Source organism: Myotis daubentonii, chromosome 4 (genome assembly GCF_963259705.1).
Source record: "Myotis daubentonii chromosome 4, mMyoDau2.1, whole genome shotgun sequence".
NCBI classification, from domain to species: domain Eukaryota; kingdom Metazoa; phylum Chordata; class Mammalia; order Chiroptera; family Vespertilionidae; genus Myotis; species Myotis daubentonii.
The window spans coordinates 44,013,874-44,029,908 of record NC_081843.1 but is presented as its reverse complement, the minus strand read 5'-3'; the positions used below and the strand labels follow the sequence as shown (position 1 = coordinate 44,029,908).

The 16,035-nt window shown below is 39.8% G+C and overlaps 1 protein-coding gene across 5 annotated transcripts in view; it reads left to right on the top strand.

The window, feature by feature from the left end:
• Positions 1 to 15,822, top strand: part of PRR16 (proline rich 16) — a 244,072-nt gene extending 228,250 nt beyond the window's left edge. For 4 of the 5 annotated variants that reach the window (XR_009452588.1, XR_009452590.1, XR_009452591.1 and 1 more), the window contains one exon: positions 14,569 to 15,822. The gene's annotated coding sequence lies outside the window, so the exon portion shown is untranslated. Of the gene's footprint in view, positions 1 to 10,862; positions 11,604 to 14,568 lie in introns of those variants that run through there. The other variant, XR_009452589.1, reaches the window with a different exon arrangement.
• Positions 15,823 to 16,035: the final 213 nt, after the last annotated feature.

Below are 16,035 nucleotides of genomic sequence, written 5' to 3'. Positions count from 1 at the left end.
TGAGAGTGGCGGCACCCCAACCCCCTGATGTGCCCTGCTCTGTGGGTGATAGAGGGCGGCGCCCCAACCCCCTGATGGGCCCTGCTCTGTTTGTGACAGGGGGCTGTGCCCCAACCCCCTGATGAGCCCTGCTCTGTGCGTGACAGGGGGTGGAGCCGCAACCTCCCCATCCACCCTGCCTTGAGTGTGACAGGGGATGGTGCCCCAACCCCCCAATCGGCCCTACCCTGAGCGTGACTGAGGGTGGAATCACAACCTCCTGATTGCCCTGCTCTGTGTATGACAGGGGGCGGTGCCCCCAACTCCCCAATCGGCCCTGCTCTGAGCCCGACCAGGGGCTGCACCTAGGGATTGGGCCTGCCCTCTGCCACCTGGGAGCAGGCCTAAGCCAGCAGGTCATTATCTCCCGAGGGGTCCCAGACTGCGAGAGGGCACAGGCCGGGCTGAGGGGCCCTCCTCCCCCCCGAGTGCACAAATTTCTGTGCACCGGGCCTCTAGTATTATTAATAACCACAGAAGGAATAGGGCAAGACGGTTATTTTCATTCTGGTTTTATTTCTTGGCAAACCCACTATTGTGGCCTCCTTTGGTTGTGAGAGATGGGACAGAGAATTATGGCAGTTCCTGTGTGCACCAAGTAGCCTCGGACTCTTTTCTAAGAACTAGGTTTTCAGGTAGCTTGTTCAGCACTCTTGTGGAATTATCTACACAAAAGGGAAAAAATGTATTTGTTCAATGTTTCTGCCTCTGTAAAAGTATACACTGTTAACTCATTTTTACCTATGTTCTCATTTACTTTCTCCATCAACTTTGCAAAGTAAACATTAATGTTTATCCCATTTTTTTTTTAATAGTTGAGGAAACTGAGTATGAAAAACTATTTTGTCCAGCCTGGCCAGGTGGCATAGTTGGTTGCAGTATTGTCCCATACACCAAAACGTTGCAGGTTTTATTTCCAGTCAAGGCACATACCTAGGGTGCAGGTTTGATCGCCATTTGGGTACACCTGGGAGGCAGCCAATCAGTGTTTATCTTCTCTCTCTCTGCCCCCTCTCTCTAAAATCAATAAAAACATATCCCCAGGTTAGGATTAAAAACAAAACTCTCTTATCCAGATCCTTATAAGTATTGTGGAATGGAATTCAATTTTGAGTACCAGACTCCAAAATTATGATATCACACCAGGCACTGTATTAAGAATTTTGCAAATATTTGTTAATTTATCAATCCACATTAGGAGTTTGGCATTAGTCAATACTAAAGAAGTTCCATGAGACTGCACACAATTTAGATGAATAAATGATTGAATGAATGAATGAATGAATGAATAAAGCAGGTAAGCAAACATATGCTGCCTGTATCCTGTGGAATGAATGTTTTTCAAGTGATTGGAAGTTGTACTTAATCATAAGATTGGTGTCCATCTTGACTAATTTATTGGTTCATTTATGCCCATAATAAACAGTAGAAAAAGATTTCTAGAAAGTATTCTTCAAGGTAATATTTCAACTTGAAATCTAAAAGGATAAAAAAATATTACTTCTTTAACATCATTTATTCCTTTCCTATGGAAGACTTTAATTATGATATTTAATTGTAACATTTATAGAGCAATAATAAGATTTTTTTCAAACAGTTGACAAAATATCCCAAAACATGTTTGAGCTAGGCTTCTAAATAGTCTTTTGTGACATACATATGTTAAAGTAACTATAAATATATTGTTAATATATTTAAAATTATCACATCATAGTAACTTCACTGTAATATTGTTCAAAAAACGTAATTTCTATTATTATTATGTCACCAAGTTGATTTAAATTGAATTAAATTAATTGGCAAAAATAGCTGCAAAGCACCCTTTTCCGAACTGCTGTGATTCTACATGGACATATACATATGGAGAGAAAAACCAATACAGTTTAAGATAATAGAATAGTCTTTTGCTTTGTGAATGCAGATGTTCCATGAGCAAGAGAACGTCTACTAGTATATCATTGTCTCTAACTAATTTTCTTAGAGAATTTCAACAAATTCATTTGTCAAGTTATTGCCAGTGAAAATGGGTTGGTTCTTGCAATGTCGTGAGAAAGGAATTTCAAAGGGCACGTGTACGGGGAAAGTTTAAGCCTAGTGGCAACATTTATTGAGTTGAAGGGAAATAATATGCCCTCAAGGTTTACCCAGGCTTATGCTGGGCTCTCCTCCTAACCAGTCGCCTTCTTGGACCTTCCAGGGTTCCAGGCCCTCATCCAATCTGATTACCTACTTTTCCAATTTTGTCAGACTATACTCCACCCCTTTTTGTTGCCATTGTGGCTCCTACTGTGTATGCCCCAAAGTTCTGCCGTGTCATCTGGTTTCTACTGTGCATGTGCCTAGCAAAGGAATTTCCCCCCTGCTTCTCTGGAAAATCCAGGTACCAGTCCGGTTGTTCCCCAGGGCTATTCTTCCTGCCCACTCCAGGGTTGGCAGAGGATTACATCCTGAGAGCAGAGGATGTAGCTGGTCTTCCGGGAGCCTGTGAATGCTGCAGCTTCCTAGTGAGGCAGGCTAATGTCTGATTTAGCTCCCTAGTTTTTAGGTCTAATGTCTGATTCCATTTGCTCCCTTACTTTGTAATACTAATTAGCTACCTATGCTACTATGCTAACAAAGTATCTAGTTGGACTTTACAAACAAGGCCCTTACTTTGAAGGGTAAAGTTTTTAGGGCCAGATACACAGTAGATGAACAATTATTTTTTTTCTATGCTATAGTGTCAAAATCTTAAGTGGACATGTTTAACTTATAAAAATTTGGCACTCCTTAAACTGATTTTTACGTTACTCCTTACATTTTATATGCATTTTTAGTTACTATTGAATGAAAAACCAAACACAGCAGAGCAGAGGATTAGGCATAGCTGGATATTTGGTTGTTGTTTTGAATTTTAAAGGCTTGTAGTGGGGCAGACTTGCAGGGTCAGCTTCATAGGCTTGTGACCATTGCAGCTGCACCGAGCAAGCCCTGTCTTTAGAAGCACCACCTCCTTACCCATAAATAGACCCCTACACTTCCGGTTTAATGATATGCAGTCACTGTCTTGATACTTTTATCTTTGAATTTGCATTTTATAAATGAAGTCCAATAGAAAAGTAGAGAACATGTTGGAGGCTTGAAGCTTCTTGTCAGGCATGGTACTACATTCACCACCCACTTCCCCTCCCATACCCAGAGATCATTGCTGTCCTGTCTCCGGGGGGGGGGGGGGGGGGACAAAGTGCTGGCAGCCATGTGATGTGCTCTGAATTGCAAGGCAAACCTCCAGGGTTTATAGGGGTCTTCACTCAGCCAGAAGGAGCATGACATTAAATAGCAAATACAAAAACAGAGAGAGCGAGTAAGAAAAAACAAAGCTCTTTTCCTGCTTTTTGAGCAAGGGCCCTGCATTTCATTTTTCACTGAACTCTATAAATTTTGTAGCTGTCCTTGGTAATTTGGAACTAATGTTATTGAATGTCATTGATGTGCTAGCTCAGATAAGAAGGGCATTCTGAGGTGAGTGATATTTCAGGGTGTCAGGAATTTATTATAGAGAATGACCATCTGGCTTGAAAGACTTAAATATCATCTCTCTAAACTGCTGCTGTATCAGACACATGTACATTTACTAATTATCTAGCCTCAATACGTCAAGCACTACCTACACATTTGGTTAGTATGTCTTCCTCATGGATGTGTAGGTTGGTCCTACACTGCTGCTGGGCTCAGGAAAGCAGGGAAGCTATAAGAGAATCTCACTTATATTTTGCAATATTTCATAGATAATTCACGAGAAGGAATTAGTTGTGTCAACTTGGAACACAATGTTAGAGCTAGCAATTTAATTTTACTCATATTAAAATAATCATTTTCAAGGTGATTTTCTCAATATTCATAGTTTGTGAAGCATGAAATAAAATGACTTTCCAAAATAGCTAGATATTTAATAGAATTTAAAGATTACAAGGAAGTGCACACATAACTATCTTTTCCTAATTTAATTATATGCATTAAATTCTGTACATATCTATACACTAATTAAAACAATTAAACTTCATATAACTTGGAACCAATACATGGTCTGAATATAAAACATACTAAATGGGCAAGAGTAAATACACACAATGCTATTAAAAAATGACCTAGGTGTTTTTATTTGTCTATCTAGAATGCCTCATTTACATTCTCTTTCTAGCTGATAACACATTGTCTACCTATCTTTTAAATGTCATTTTTATCAGTGAAAACTCATTGAAACTTTTTTTTTGCATGTCTGGGGGAAACTCTGCCCAACTTCTTCCACTGAATGATTTTGTTTAATATTAATTCTTTCTAAAGCAGTGGTACTAAGTCTATTATTCAAAATCCTCTTTTCATACTTCCTTGTTGCAAGAATATAATAACCAAGACAGGAGTATCCGGGGCACCATTCAGAGAGGATTCTGGTGTGCGTTGCATCTTCAAGCCCTATAAAAAGTTGGGGGAGGTATACAGTCTTCCCCTGTACCTCCTTCAGACTGTTCAGTCCTCTACACATGACAGAATATGAAGACAATAATACACAAATGAAAGAGAATCTCCATATGTATGACACTACTAACACTCTTAGTAGTTTTCAGTTCAACTTGACAACCCATCTCACAGTAGTACCCCCATAAAGCTCATTTGACAATGATTTCATTAGAATAATACAGTAAACAAAGCATACCTGTAGGGCAGTATCAAGTAATTCTCTGACATGAGTTTCCATAAGTGTCAAGGATAAAGTCTTTCTCCAATCCTGCAAAGTGACAGCTCAGGTGTGAGAATTTGAGATCATGGGCAGATGAGGGACCAACCCTGGCTAACACTTCCCATGTCCCAACCCTGGCTAACACTTCCCATGTCCCAAATAGGAAAGAATATGACCAGTTACCACCCTCAGAAATCCCAGGAGATATTTATAGTCATTCACAGTCTTGCTAGACCAGATGCAGTTTACGAATCAGGATTTATTTTTATCATAAACGAAGTTAGATAGTAATACAGCTGACATTCTACCAGTACCAGGTTTCCATAGAAACAGCTAGAAAGTTAACTTTGGTCATTTTTCTTTTCACAGGGAAGTGTTTTTGCTATCCCTCTATTCACATTAGAAAACACTAATATTTGGGAATATTTGGGAATTTGGCTTACCAAACAGGCCTTATTCTAACACAATAAAATTAAAAATGACAGCTATATATCCTGCTGGGGTCCAACCCCAGCGGGTCCAGGGGTCCCCAAAGGCGTGGACGGAGTCGGCGAAGAAGGAATGACACGGAGACAGCGTTCAGTTGATCAGCAGCCTAGCCAGGATCTCCAGCCAAGTTCTGGTCTCGATCTCCAGAGAGGTTCTGCTTAGGATCTCCAGCCAGGTTCTGTCCAGGTTCTCCAGGCAGGTCCAGTCACCAGGTTCTAGTCAGGCTCTCCTGCCAATCTCCGCAGTCAGGTTCAGTCCAGGATCCCCTGCCATGCTCTCTCGCCAGGCTCCGCCTCCGCCTCCAGGCTCCGAGGCCAGTCCCTGTCCAGGATCCTCCGGCATGCTCTCGCCAGCGAAGTTCTTCTGTCCCTAGAGAACGTTCTGTGTAGGTTCTGTGCCTAGGCTCTGTCTCTCTTGGTCCTGTCTTCCAAGCCCTGTCTCCTAAATTCTGTGTCTGAAGTTCTGTCTTATAAGTTCTGTCTCTTGCTGTCTTGTTACATCTGTATTTATACCAGTTGATTTTAATCCTGTCAATTTCTATTCCAAAGGTTAGGGCGTTTCTTATCTCCATTCCAGGGAGTAAAGATTATGTAGCATGATTGTTTGTAGTGATTAACTACCCGCCTGGCACTTAGTTAAGGAGTTTCATCCCCTCCCTGACTTCAGGGAAAAATTCCTACGTGGGGAAACAACCTTTCTTGGAGAGGTGACCTTGGTTAAAACACAGCGCCAAGAAGGTGAGCAAACATATTAAGAACAGTATGCCATATATGCCAGGTCCCTTGAAACAGCAAGGATGGACCGGCTCCCGGCAATATCCAATTTTAAAAAAACTGAAAAAAGAATAAAAATGTTTCTGATATGAATATTTAATATTGCACAGATGCCAACTTGCCTCAGTTAATCTATCAATTCAATGCTAGTCCATGGAATTTTAAAATTTTGCTAAAAACAACCACTCTGAAATGAATGACTAGCATCCAAATTACAATCATTTATGTATGTGAATTATTACAAAAGAATGGTATGTCAGCTTGGCTGGTGTTGCTTAGTGGTTGAGTGTCGATCTATGAACAAGGAGGTCATGGTTTGATTCCCAGTCAGGGCACATGCCTGGGTTGTGAGCTTGATCCCCAATAGGGGGGCGTGCAGGAGGCAGCTGATCAATGATTCTCATTATTGATGTTTCTCTCTCTCTCTCTCTTCCCTTCCTCACTGAAATAAATAAAAACATATTTTTAAAAAGAATAGCATGTCAAAGCATAGCAAAATATAGATAATTTAATAAATGCTATTGAGATGATCCACAATCCATTTGGGAAAATAGAGTCATAATTAATATTATAATAAGTAAGTTCGATTCAAACAGGATTGACAACCTTTTCTGTAAATGGACAGAATAGTAAATAATTTAGTCTATGTGGGTCATACTATTTGTCCCAAATATTCATCTCATTATACCCAATGGTTGGTGTAAGTATAGCAAATATGGCTTGCAGGTCATAGTGCAATCTAATCAGTGCCAGAATTTCCTTACCTGGAGAATGATAAGAATATCTACTTCATAGCTTTATATGACAAATAGAATGTGAAATATTTAACTTTGTATTTAGATGTAATAGAAATGTAACTTTTTATTTATATATTTTCCATGCTTGGCATAATGCCTGGCTTATAGTAAATATTCCATACATTTTCATTTAACCTAATTAAGTGGAAACTTCTTGCTGCTATTAATTTAACAGAGGGAATAAGACAGATTTTTTTTTTGGTAATGATTTTGTTCTCTTCATACTTACTACTTCTTAAATGCAGCAAACATAAGACACATGATACACTGTTTCATAGTTACAATATTTTAAATTATATATACATATATAATACATATTTATCTCTATATATAAAAGGCTAATATGCTAAGTGTCCCTTTCTCTGTCCGACCCGTTGCTAAGACGCACACTGACCACCAGAGGGAAGACGCTCAACACAGGGGTTGCCGAGCTGCAGTGACTTGGCAGCAGCAGTTCTCTGGTGATGCACCCTGACACCCGAGAGGAGGGAGTCTGATTCCTCATGGGGCCTCGTGATTCCACCTTTGGCCATGGGTTATGTTGTTGCTGGGGCACTGTTGGCCCAAATCTGGTTTACTGCACACTTGCGTTTGCATTCCACACCCATGACAACAACTTTGCCGAGTGCCTTCTCCACCTTCTGGGACCCCTCGGGGGATGTCGGAGAGCCGGTTTCAGCCTGATCCCCGCAGGCCAGGCCAATGGACCCCACCTGCCGGAGGGACCCCACTCACTCCGTGCCGGGAGCCGGTCCATCCTTGCTGTTTCAAGGGACCTGGCATATATGGCATACGGTTCTTGATATGTTTGCTCACCTTCTTGGCGCTGTGTTTTAGCCAAGGTCACCTCTCCGAGAAGGGTTGAATCCCCAGGTAGGGATTTTCCCCTGAAGTTAGGGAGGGAATAAAACCCCTCAACTAAGTGCCAGGCGGGTAATTAATCCCTTTAACTACAAACAATCATGCTTAAACTACATAATCTTTTCTCCCTGGAATGGAGATAAGAAACGCCCTAACCTTTGTAATAGAGATTGATAGGATTGAATCAACTGGTATAAATACAGTTGTAACAAGACAGAAACACTCAGAACTTAGAACAGAATCAAGAAGACAGAACCTACACGGAGCCTAGAGACAGAAGAACTTCGCTGGAGAGAGCATGCCGGAGGATCCTGGAGAGGGACTGGCCTCGGAGCCTAGAGACAGAGCCTAGCGGGAGAACATGGCAAGGGATCCTGGACTGAACCTGACTACAGAGATTGGCAGGAGAACCTGACTGGAACCTGGACACTGAACCTGACTGGAGAGCCTGGACAGAACCTGGCTGGAGAACCTAGCGAGGGAACATGGCTACAGAACCTCGCTGGAGATCCGAAGCAGAACCTCTCTGGAGATCGAGACCATTCCTTCTTCGCCGACTCCGTCCACACCTTTGGGGACCCCTGGACCCGCTGGGGTTGGACCCCGGCAACTCCGCAGATGCCTTTGGAGCCAAGGTGCCAACCCAGGTGCAGCCAGCCGGGGAGGGACTGCTGGAGGTTGGCTCCAGGGTGTGTCCGGCCTGTCTTGCCCAGTCCCATCCTGCTGGTCACCTTCTAATTAATTTCCTTTCAATGTGCACGAATCCTTGTCCTGGATCACTAGTATATAAGTATTTGTTTTATAAAATATATTTTAGTACTATATAACTCATATGTAAAACTTTATATATTTATACTTAATAAATATAGATTATGATGAAGAGAATTATAAAAATTACACTAAGTTCCAAATAAATATAGAATTGTGAAATTCTTATGTTTGGACAAACTTTTAGTAATATTTTTAGCTTTTCCTTAGCTTTGCTTGCTGTCTTGACATTTTAAAATCATGCTGCCCTATCTGTGAAGAAATGTTCTTAATCACTTAAGATGCTACAGTAAACCCTCGATTTTGCGGGCCTCAATTTAATGGACTTCAGACTTAACAGACAAAATTTCTGGTCCATGGGTCACATGTGAAAATTAACACCCTATTAATTTTAAGAGAATTTTACCAAGATTTGCTTATAATTAAATTAACAGGGTTTTTTTTGTTATTAATCCACTGTTATTTTTAACAAATTTTAGTGAATAGCATATGTTGGGAAAAAAACACTGTACTAATTTCATTGACATAAATAGATATTACATATTTACAACTATAGTCTACATATTTAATTCCAAGAGTCACCACTAGTAAATAATGTTTGGCGAATGATAAGCACATGACACACTGCATGGCGAATGGTAATTGGTTCTTTTGTCATGTGGTGTGACTTTCTGCAACAGTTTTAACACGTGTGGTCCCATGTTCTGATGTGTGCTAAGCCATGTCCCAGGCGTGTACATTTGGTGACTGGTAAATGTATGCATTTACTAGTCTATTCAGTATACATTTAAAATTACAGTAATATTGTTATTGGAGAATTGCACAGTTGGAATTTCTCCATTGTTAGTGGGTGTGGGGTTCTTACAATATCTTGCGAAAAAGAATTTTCTAAGACTTGACAGTAGAATGAGTGATTTTTATTTGTGTGGAGTTTTATCCCTGCATTTCCAAGGTCCCATTTTCCTTAAACCAGTTCTGGAAAATGTGCTGCTGGGGATTCAGCAGAGTTAAAAGCAAAGCCAGTGTCCAGAGTTTCCCTTCCACGGTGGAGCTCAGTTTGGCAGAGCAGCAGGCCAATTGCAATCCATCAGTCCATTGTGTGGGGTCTACGTGGCCATGAGCCATGTGGGCGAATGCAGGGGAGCATGCCCCCTGCAGCAAGAGAGCCAGGAGCACAGTGTACAAGAGAGCCAAGAGAGGGGACTTTCTTTGTTCAAGAGCTTATGTGTCTCAGATTTTGAATCTTTGCAGATTGAATGGGCACTCCATCTTGGCCAATGCCCTGTTCCCAGGTATGACGAATAAACAAGCACCCTCTCTGAGTCGTTTAGACCTTACTGGTCATGCATCTATTCTTTCTTTGTCTAGTCCCTTCCTGCCGGGAGCCGGTCCATGCTTGCTGTTTCAAGGGACCTGGCATATATGGCATACGGTTCTTAATATGTTTGCTCACCTTCTTGGCGCTGTGTTTTAACCAAGGTCACCTCTCCGAGAAAGGTTGAATCCCCAGGTAGGGATTTTCCCCTGAAGTTAGGGAGGGAATAAAACCCCTCAACTAAGTGCCAGGCGGGTAATTAATCCCTTTAACTACAAACAATCATGCTTAAACTACATAATCTTTTCTCCCTGGAATGGAGATAAGAAACGCCCTAACCTTTGTAATAGAGATTGATAGGATTGAATCAACTGGTATAAATACAGTTGTAACAAGACAGAAACACTCAGAACTTAGAACAGAATCAAGAAGACAGAACCTACACGGAGCCTAGAGACAGAAGAACTTCGCTGGAGAGAGCATGCCGGAGGATCCTGGAGAGGGACTGGCCTCGGAGCCTAGAGACAGAGCCTAGCGGGAGAACATGGCAAGGGATCCTGGACTGAACCTGACTGCGGAGATTGGCAGGAGAACCTATAGAACCTGGAAATAGAACCAGGCAAGAGAACCCAACCATGCTGATCAACTGAACGCTGTCTCCGTGTCATTCCTTCTTCGCCGACTCCGTCTACGCCTTTGGGGACCCCTGGACCTGCTGGGGCTGGACCCCGGCACCTTCCCCCAGGATCTCTGGGGAACTGACTTGGAGAGTGATAAACTGCAGTTTTCTGGCAAAGCTGTATAAATGGCATGCCTATATAATCTGGCTTTCCCTTTGCTCCTTTTCTGTTAATTAATTAATAATTCGGTTAATTACAATGGTGTCAATACACATAGAAAACTTTTGGTGAAATTAACTTTCCATACATACTTAATTTTAATTACACAGATGTATCTACATAAGTAAAAACAAGTTAACTAATATGTCAATTTTTTAACATGCATTAGGAAAACCTGCTTTATTATAGAACGGAATTTTGGCTTTAAGGGACACCCCCTCACTCAAATTAGTCTGTTATATCGAGGTTTTACTGTGCTTACAGCTCTAGGAGGCTGAAAGCCACCCGGCAGCTACATTGCTCTCATCGCCATGGCCATCACCCAGGCGCCAGGGCTCAGCCTCATGCTGGGCCACACGGACAAGGTCATCACCTAGCAAGTACCTTTCTGCCACGACAACCCCCCAAAATGGCAGAACAGCATCGGCCACAACCTCACCGACAAGGACAACTACTGGGGGCTGTACCCCAACACCAAGGACATGGAGGGTGGCAGCTTCAAGCACTGCGACCTCTCCACTTACCTGGACTGCATGCAGCCACCACCGCCACTGCCTTCCTCCCCGGCACCTTCTCTGCAGGCTATGCCCTGCCATTGCTCACTGCCAGGCTGTCTCAGGGTCTACTACCCCACTGCGTCTCTAGGTCCCTGTGATGTCTTCGTCCTGGTGCCCAAGCAGCCACTCAGCCCAGAGCTAGACTGCTTACCTGAAAAAAGTATCCCCTAAACCTGAGGACAGACCTGGAGAGAGGACCGAGCTGAGAGCCACACAGAAGAGACCTGGGCTTCCTAGTGCATCGTGCACATACCTGGTTCACTTTGTTAATGGGAGGCAGTGGAGAGGCAGCCTCAGCCCAGGGACTTGGTCAAAGGACCCTTCATTAGGTGAAGGTCCAAAGGCCATGCCTTTCAGGGGTGCAACTTAGTGTCTCCACCCGATGCTGGAATCTGAATTGTGGGAGAATCACAGGACTTCACTCTCACCTGTGCTGTGAAAAACTCGAGTTTTTTTTTTTCTTTTTTTTTTTTTAATTTGAAAGCGATTTTATATGTGAGTGAAAGAGGGAAAGAAACCCCAGAGAGAAGAGCTGCAGGGCAAAAGTCATGCAGCTCCGGCACCCCATCTCTATGGGCGGCCATCTCTCCTCACGCAGGCCTGGCCCAGGGCTGGGGAAGCCCGGCCATAAAACTCGAGTTTTTAATCCATGGGTTGGGCCTCTTGTGTTTTTGACTATGTAACTGCAATAAAAGGCTCCAATAGCACCTTCCTTCTTAAGGTGAGGAAGACAAGTTTGGAAAAAAAAAAAAAAAGATGCTACTTACCTAAATTAACTGACTTGACATTTAATGAGTCAAAGCCTAAAAATTACCTGGTATCATTCATATTTTGTATATCACATTTGTGTCTGGAAAAATTTACCAAAATTAAAGAATGATCCTTGCAGTGCTTAAAAACTTTGACCTATTCCATTCAAAAAGTGAAGAAAACTTTAATGAGTTTTAAACAAAGGCCTTTGAAATAGAATGAAGTAATTAACTACCCATCTGAAGAATAAGTCAGAGAGCATTCCCTAAGCACTTCAACTCATTGTTGCTAATGCAGAATCTTGGTGATTTATGTCTCATTATTGCAATGCTGAGTACATTTATTTAATTTGTATAGGGATGATGGTGTATTACATTTCTCCATATTTGAGGCAAAAGTATAAACAATATATAATAATGGAAGTTCATGAATTTTTAAGTTAGCAAATTATACATGAAAAATTATTTGGGGCTTTTCTTTAGTGGGGAAAAAAAATATTTAGCCTGAGGTTATGGTGAATGGGATATCTGATACCATGCAGGGAGAGGCCCGGATATCTGTAAAATTTTTCAAAACTAAGTAAAACTTAAATGTATTTCATTAACACCCAATATTGGAATTCAAACTGCCAATATAGACATTTCCTGGTTAGAAGATTTTATTCTCTGCTTTTAATGTTTGGTCGCTGAAGGCTGTGAAGCAAATAACTGCTTTTATGAGATACCTAAAAAAATTACTAGAACAGGAAAATATTTATAAATAATTTTAGCTCTTATCTTAAATAGATGTAAAAATGTACAAAACTCCTTTTTTTTTTTAAATCAAACAAGAATCTGTTAACAGTTTTACTTTTTTAAGTTAAATACTATAGGACAGGATTGTTAGGATGAAAAACTCAGTCAACAACTGCCTCAAAAGGGATAAGAAAAATTCTGCCATGATATTAGCAAAAGTAAAGGAGAAAATTTACACTGTAAGAAGCAACATTTCCCCTACAGAATACCTCTTGGCATTTCCTGAATGAGTTGGATTAGCAATCTAATTAAATCATATTTCAAGAGGTAACAGCAACAGATAAAATTTAAAGGGATTATTAAAATAACATTTACAAGACTCTGAACAATTCTTGAACTCTTATTAAAACCACAAAGAGAGAACAATTCTTTATTTATGAATTTCATAAAAGACTGAACGTGCAACTTGACATATGCTAGTGATGATCTGGTGATATACAATTTGTCCAGTAGCTGCACAGTTTGTTTTTTATTGTGCCATCTATGTGTATGTTTGTGTCTCTTTATTGAAGAAAGCACACAATGCATTTGGAATTTACATACCTCCAAATGAAAGTGTTAAAGCAGGGGTTCTCAGATGGGCTTTAAGGGATTAAAAATGCACTTAATGCCACTACTCTCTGTCTCTGACTTTTCTAATAATTTCCTAATCAATTAATTATGGTACCAGGTTCATTTTAATAAATTTCTGGACCTATTTTAGTAAGTCATTGCATACATCTTTTACATCATAACTTAAAGAGAAGACCATAGACACACTGCACATTAAGTGGTGCTAAGCATATTTGATGTTGGGTGGGCAGAGTGAGGATTATGGTTAGGTTTTATTTCTTACTATTTTCCAAAAAAATGTATTAATTAGGATATGGATAGGAATATGGATAGAATTTATTTTAAGGTGCTAATTATTGCAGGTATTCATGAAGGCAGACTACTTCTTTGGCAGCTCTGCTGCATCAAGGAAAAGAATATCTTTTTGGCAGTTTGATAATACATTTAGACTATATAGGATGCAGTGAAAGAGAACATTACGCAACGTGGTTTTTAAATGCTTTTTTGCTGTTTTAAATGAAGTCTCTCTACCTTAAAAATGATTTATTAACTATTTTAATAGTGATATATATGTATACCAAAGAATATATCAAGATATTCTTATATTTTCAGGCTCTATATAAATAGTCTTTGAGAACTTAGTACAGTTACAGGTGGACAAATTTACCTGAAGTTTTAAAAACTGTCAGGGATAGATTTTGAACATTAATTCTTATTCAGTTACTAATTTTATTGTTAACAGTATTACAGATGTCCTCCAATTCCCTCCCCCTCCCTTAGCTTCCTCCTCCCAGCCCCTGCCCCACCCAAGGCCTTCACCACACTACTGTCTATGTCCATGGGTTAAAGAAGGATTTCTTACCCTTTGAGACAACGTGGGTAAACCTGGAGAATTTTATGCTGAGTGAAATAAGCCAGTCAGAGAAAGACACATATCACATGATCTCACTTACATGTACAATTTAATGAACATAAACTGACGAACAAAACAGAGACATCAATGCATGGAACAAACTGACATCTCTGGGATGGGGCAGATGGGAAGAGATTAATGAAAGAGACAGATCTTTCAATTGAAATGTAAGCATGCTACTACTAAATTTTGATGACTGACTTGTCACATTTTTATATATGAAATTTAAGGGGAATATATGTTTCAATATGTTTAGACATTTAAAATGCAATTCTTGATAATTCAAGTAATTTTAAATTAGGCATTAACAAATGATTGCCTCATTCTTAATGCATTTTATGTGTTTTTGTTAAACTGTACTTACTATTTAAACTGATCTTTTGTCTTTTGTTTTCTTCTGACAGCTCCTTCAGATTGGAAGGAAATCTTTATTTGGAGGCATGTCAGCTCATTTTTCTCACTTCAGATTCATCATTATGACTTCTTGAGGCCAGATGTAATTTTGAAATAACCAGGAACTTGTCCATCTCAGAGCAGCAAATTCCCTCAACTTTGGAGCACAAGTGATTACTGATATGGTCTGCATAAAATCATCTGCCTCTAGTCTGACAGCCATGAGCAGAGCCCTAGGGGTGAAAAAAAGCCACAGCCTTAAATCTCTTCACTCAGAAATTATCAAGAAGATTTAATATATATATGAAAAGGACTAAACAATTCAGCCAACAAAAAACAGAAACCAAACAAAACTCATTTTCCTTCACCATGAAAATAAATATTTCCAGATGTGAACCCATGAAAATGTATATTCGGCAGTTAAGCTAGTAAATTATTATCAATTGATTTATCATTTGGGAAGGTAAAATAGAGATAGGAAATATCTCTAGTCAGAATTACTCAGCATTTCAAAATAAATATGTAGACAAAAATAAACTGAACAAACAGAGGAGCATTGCGGCAATGAACAGTAGTATTAGGACAGAATGTTGCTGTTTGCAGAGAGGATGTTTGCCATCTTGTGTATACCCTTAAAGCCATAATGGAATAACAGCATTATTGTCAATTGCTTGAAATGTTTCTGCATTCAGTCCTTCACTCCATATTGTTTGAGAGAGGGGGGAAGTCAGTCTTACTGATTATTTCTCAATGCACTTCTAATATTTGCACTGTCACTTCCATTCAGGGTAATGATGTGTGCTGTTATTTGCACAGATGGTCCCATGAGTTTTGAGACCACAACAAGCAGTTTCTTGTAGGAGTCCAAAAAGGAAACACTTAAGAGTTCTGCAGACATTGCTTTCTCTTCTATAAAAATCAGTTACCTAAAAAAAAAAAAAAGATTTGTCTCAGATTAAAATAATAAGTATAGAATAATAACAAAAAAGCATCAGTGTGGTCAAATGAATGAAAAAGGGATCAAATTTTTTAATGAAATCATTTTATATCATTAACAGCCAAGAAGTCAAATACAGTGAACTGTACACTAAACATTTGTGTTGAACATCTATTTGTTCTCTGAATTTAAAAAAATCATTTGTAATTTGTATTTGACATATAATAACAGTTTTTTATAGCCATTTATCTATGCTTCATGGGATAATGTACCAAACAGCATTTTCAGTTTATTTTTCTAAATAAATGTGTTGTTTGTATTATTTGTAGTTGCTTATATTATTTGGCTTTCATTACCTGGAAGATAAATTTCCTATGGATCCTTGGCAAGCTTTTTTTATGTTAATTTAGAACTAATGGAAGAATGAAATATCAAATATTTTTGTGGTATAAAATTGGGCTTTCTATTTCCTAAACTCTGAAGAAGAATGATATATTGTTACCTTGGCTTTCTGGTCAGGGATTATTTTAATACTGTAGTT